Raw genomic sequence first — 5,831 nt, forward strand, 5'->3', positions numbered from 1 at the left:
GCTTACTAAATTTTTGGACCTTGAGAGTGGGCGCTTAATCGAGGTGGGCGCTTATTCGAGGCTGGGCGCTTATTAAATGTTCACGATTTTCAGCAAATAGTTAGTTTATTTTCGTAACAAAACAATGAATAATAATAAAACGTGAAGATGTACCAAAGCAGAATTTTAACTGTTCATTAAATGTTTCTGTTGTCATGGGGGAAGTCCCTTAGTAGTACTTAGTCAATTTCAATAATCAATACTCCTCTTGTGCACTTCAGTTGTTTTTGTGGGGTGGGGGTGGGCGCTTATTCGAGGCTGGGCGCTTATTAACTTTTCCTATCTTTAGGGTGGGCGCTTATTCGAGGTGGGCGCTAATTCGAGGTTGGGCGCTAAATCGAATAAATACGGTACTTGTATTCTTTCCCAGGTGTTCCCTTCGCTAATCTTTGCAAACGTACCACGACACTTTTGTTCGTTTGTAACAAAATACTTTTGTCTTCCTTGAAAATGTGATAACATGAAACTTTTGTTTTTTGTTTGTTTTACGGCGGCATCGACGGCATTTGTTTAATTTAATTAAGTTACGGTTTAGACTGCACGAAAGACGATTCTCAAAAACTAAAGAAACAAATCTAATCAAAAAACATATTTTTCGACAGGTTTTTTAAAACGCAGTACAGCTAGGATATTTGTTTCCTGGTTATCAGGTGTTCACGCCGAAAATCCCGGTGCAAGTTTTTGCATACCTAATTACGAAGGCGCTGTGAAAGTCTCAAAATCTAATTGAATTAATTTGCGGTTTTTACTTGGAACCAAGAAGTCTGCAGGAAGCGTACCGCAAACACGCAATACAAGCGATGTTCATGATAGTTCCAGAAAACAACGTAGACTAATCTGCACATGCGTTTGGTGTAAATTACGTTGAGTAGTACCACAAGGAGAGCAAAGGTTTTACTGAAACAAATATATACCTTTGAGATCCTCATATAAAAGTAACGTAGATGTGCTCCACGTTTTACTTGGGGGGGTATGGTCAGGTGCTCCCACCCCAACCCCCCTCCACAGAAATAATTAATTAATTGATATTAATTAATTAATTGACTATTAAAGTTTACACGTTAGCGCGCTAGCGGGTTAGCGGACGACAGAACCATCACAATAGTGCATTCTGCACTAAAAACTAAAAAACTTATATCAACTAGACGCTTGGTGAGTTCGCGACGAAATTCATTCATGGCGGCCAACCGACTTCTTCGTTTCACTTCTGTCAAATGCGGGTTAACAACATGCAACCCGACTAGAAAAGAGAGCACAGAGTTCGTCCAGAAAAAGCAGATGGCCATATTTAAACAGGAGAAATTGTTTGGACTCATCATTAGCTGTTTATCGATGTCCGAGGATTAGCGTGCCAACATCTTACAGCGAAAAGCTAACATTCAGAATTAAGCTTACATAAGCTCAACGTCGACGTTATTTTGTTCTGAGCGAAAGGATTTGCTTGATCCACAGGCGGCCCAGACGTTGTATTCGATTTAGGTGATAATAAGACAATGTATGAGAATACTTTGAAAATTGCTCTAAATAGTACTTGTATGAAATATTTGAATAAAAATATCTTACCTGATGTTTATCTTGTGTTCAAAATAACGCAAGATAAACTTCAGGTAAGACATTTTTATTCAAATCTTTTATACAAGTACTATTTAGAGCAATTTTCAAAGTATTCTCATACATTGTCTTATAATCACCTAAATCGAACACAACGTCTGGGCCGCCTGTGCTTGATCTTGTCGTTTATTAGCCTGAATTTCAGACATCCCTGATTAGGCGATGTCTGAAATTCAGGCTATTCGTTTAACTGTGTGATTTCAGTTACGAAGGCATCTTCGTTCCGCCGGCTAAAATTAGCTTCGCACTTTGAAGAATTTCCAAAAAAAATTGTCTCTATGTCGTAAACAAGTAATCACATGTTTCCTCATAAAATTAAGGATAAAATATCACTTGTGTTTTCAGAAGTTGCAGAAATTGCCCGAGTCGCGCGAAAACACGCGTGATATTAGTCCTTAATGCAAAAGAAACTGGAGACGAAAAAAAACTTACTAATCCAGTCCGAATAACGTATTCCGCGCTTTCTCTCCTGTGTGCAAGAGTGCACGCTAAGTTTTTGCTTTTGTTTGTTGTTTATTTGCTTTTTTTTTCGGGAAATCGATTCTCTGCGCTATTTCCCTTTTTCCCATTTTCTTTTTTCTTTCAGAATCGAACTATATGGAACTGGAAACCCCAAAAGTGGAATTTTTGGTTGATCAGTGCTTAATCTAAAGTAAGAATTTACAAAATTAAAAGAGCGGTTTTCACTTGAGTGTCGAAAGTTAGTTGCGTTTGCTTTGGTTTTGCATTGCTACGCTTAGTGATTGGCTAAAAAATCTCGCGCCACTTTCTCAGCCAATCAGAACTAAAACCAAAACCAATCGTGACTCGCTCGCGCACGTTTTTCCGCGCTTCGTGCCGGCTACATGTATTTGCTTCGAGTTTTGATTGGTTCACTGGATTGTCTGTGTCCTTTGTGATTGGCCAGAGTAATTACTTTGGTTTTGGTTTTACGACAGTCAATTGAAAACTGCTCTATTAATCCGTTTTGTAAAGAAGTAATTCAAAGGAAAAGGTAGCGACCTTGTGGGAGAAGAAAACAAATATTTTAATATAAGATTGCAGAAATAGGCAAATACATTAAAAAGTCAACAGAGTCTCAGAGAGTAATGGTATAATTAATTTATCGTCATTTCGCGTTTCTGAGGATAACGGACCGTTGCTAAGGTGCCGCGCGTGTTCTACGCAAAAAATCCTCTTTGCAAAAATTGCTTTGGAAAGTATTGGCTATCCTATGAAAAATAAATCATATTTTGAAGCAACTTAAGAATACCTGACCACAATTCGTTTATGTTTTGCACTATTTCTTCCGTTGAACTCTCCTCTCTGCAAATCTTCAATGCGTTAAACTATAAACAATAATTTCTGAGATTATCCAGTAACTTGTGTTCGCTCGTTTTTTACACGTGCAAGTAGCGCGGAAGTCAGTTTTAAACTGTCAATGCAGAAATTTTCTTTATGCGTTCCATCCGCAAATCTTCAATGCGTTAAACTTCTGAGATGAATTTTACTAAAATATTTGCAAACAGGGCATCCAGAGTATCTACGAACGCGAAGGAAATTCGTTTACTAACCTGCTGTTATTAACATCCATGTTTTCTTCAATAATTTCTGAGATTATCCAGTAACTTGTGTTCGCTCGTTTTTTACACGTGCGAGTAGCGCGGAAGTCAGTTCCAAACTTTCCGTACAGAAATTTCCTTCTTGCTTTTTCTCTCTTTTTCTCACGTGCGAGTAGCGCGGAAGTCAGTTCTAAACTGTCGGTGCAGAAATTTTCTTCTATGACGTAAAATACGGTAATGTGCGCGCGATAGTTGTTAGGACAATCTCGTTCCCAGGGCTCCTCTCTTAGTTGTTGTAAGGATTATTCTTATTCATTCATAAGGCATTCCTAATCTCGTTCCCAGATGGCTACTTGCCACAGTAGTACACATCTGGTCAAGTGCGTTCAGTTCGCCAATCTGATTCAGCATTTGCGCGCGGATGATGCAAAATTTGTTTCGCTCGCGCGCACCGCACGTTAGCTGGTAAAAAAATATTTGGATTTAAACTGGCTTTGCTAAAAACGGGTTCATGTTTTGAACGTTACAAAAAAACTGCAGATGCAGTTTGAAGTTCAAGATTGTCAGTACAAAATGTTTTAAAAGACGATATTCGTGGGTAAAAAGATGGGTAAAATCATTTGCAAATCTGACGCGTACTTGACGCGTACAGCTAGCTTGTACGCGTCAAACGCATCGCGCGCTTTTCCCCGCCGTTGAAGGCTGGGTTGAATGTTATTTAGCAGAAAAACATGAGTGGTAGACTGCAAAACAGTCGTATCTTTTGCGAACGCGCTCGGTGTTGAAACGAGAGCGCGAGGTCTGGAGCCAATGTCAAGATCGGCACTTCGCGCCTCAACGTTTGGCGCTTCGCGCCTTCGATAAGCGCTTTCTCCAACGACTTAAGAGAAAAAAACGACTGTTTTGCAGTCTACATGAGTGGCGGATTTTTTTCTTCTTCTTCAACTCCTTTCGAGAAACGGGCCCCAGGGCCCAGTCACGTGGAGTCACGAGTCAGCAGGCCTGGTTACTCAGCGTCACATATGTTCCACATTCGTTCCTGGGGTTTCGAGCGGCACTGCATAAGCAGTGCTGTTTTTTCGGATTTTTTCATTCTCTATACGGCTTCAGGTAAGTAAATGAATTGGTCTGAACCAAAGTTATCTTAAAACTGCGCAGTTATGAAAGTATTGGATGCATTTTATTGTCTTGCATGCAAACAGTCGAGCTAAAAATATATCCTCGCGGTCTGACAGAGGTGTGATATACGTCAGAAAGACTTGCAAAAGGTGACCTAAATGTACGTTTTACCTCGTAGATTTTGATTGCTGCAATATTCTAGTGGTTTCCTAGCTGGTTTGCAGCATTTTTAGTTATTTATTGCCATGTTGAAGCTTGTGCTTCACCTCTTTCAGGTCTCACACGTGGAAGACTGCGGAGATTCGAAATGACAGTTGTCATTCAGAAGTCGAAGCGACGAGATATTCGTCCACACATGACGAGGTTTGTGTTCTACATCGAGGTTTTAATACTTAACTGTTTTTGAAAGCACCTTTTCGCTTTTCTTCGATGCTTTCTTGATGCTTTTGTCGTGTTTTGTCGACTGTCTACATTGCCCTTGTCACATTGCAACGAAATGAAGCTTTTTTGGTCATCTTGTCACATGTGCTTTGTACTGAAGATGCTCTTTTCACAATTTCCAGGTTCTTCACAAAGAAGAACGTGGTCCAGAGTTACACAATCAGTGTTGTTGCATACAGAGCAAGGAAATAAGGTAAGATTAAGCTTGTTTGTTTGCATGTATCGGGATTTATCGGGTCAATTGAGGTAAAAGAATCGACTTAAATTGGAATACAGTATTGGAAAACAATACAAAAGAAGATTAATTGAAATGAAAGAATGACAAGCTTATAAGTAAGCATTATTAAGATGAGAATTTTTTATAAAAGGCTCACAAAAAGCCAATTTTGTTGCCTTGATTTTTAAAGTAAGTTGAGGAATTATAAGAAAAGTCGTACTAGAAATCTGGTTTCCAGTGTCAATTCCTTTTCATGCATCATGCCAAAGATTGTTTTTAGTTCTATCATTCTATCAGTGTCTGATGAAATTCCAACTGTGGTCGGACCGAATGTCTGGACAACTTTTTTTGCGTTAATGAGAAAAAACACTGACTTATGTAAGCTATGCAAATAATCTTTGATAAGGACCAAGACCTACCCATTCATACCTATCTTTTCAGGGTTGCACAAACACACTACCAGAGGCTTCTGAAAAAAGTCTCTTTGTGCTGGCTGTAATAATAATAATAATAATAATAATAATTTGCTAATTTATATAGCGCATATTTTCATGTTCTGATCAATAGCGCTTTACATCTTATGAAAATAAAAATAAAGTTATAGATTATAAAAATACTTCTTAAAAAGATAAGTTTTAAGTTGAGATTTGAAACAGTCAAGTGATGTCGCTTGACAAAGCTCCACAGGTAGAACATTCCAAAGTTTCGGAGCTGCCACTGAAAATGATCTAGCTCCAGGCTGTGCTTCCTTTCTGGGCAGCTATCGCTTCATGACCAGCCTTCAACGAATCCCTCACAACATTTACTTTCTTTACGATCGTCTCGTTTTTGTTGGCACAATTTCTACAAATAATATTTGAAAT

General features: G+C 38.8%; 1 long non-coding RNA gene across 1 annotated transcript; it reads left to right on the forward strand.

Annotated features, from left to right (window-relative positions):
- Positions 1-4,232: 4,232 nt before the first annotated feature.
- LOC144651153 (uncharacterized) lies at positions 4,233-4,944 on the forward strand. Its single transcript, XR_013570264.1, has 3 exons — positions 4,233-4,301; positions 4,586-4,673; positions 4,874-4,944. It is a non-coding gene; the product is annotated as an uncharacterized LOC144651153 (long non-coding RNA).
- Positions 4,945-5,831: the final 887 nt, after the last annotated feature.

This window comes from Oculina patagonica, chromosome 4 (assembly GCF_052425735.1).
Source record: "Oculina patagonica isolate OP01 chromosome 4, crgOcupat, whole genome shotgun sequence".
NCBI lineage: Eukaryota > Metazoa > Cnidaria > Anthozoa > Scleractinia > Oculinidae > Oculina > Oculina patagonica.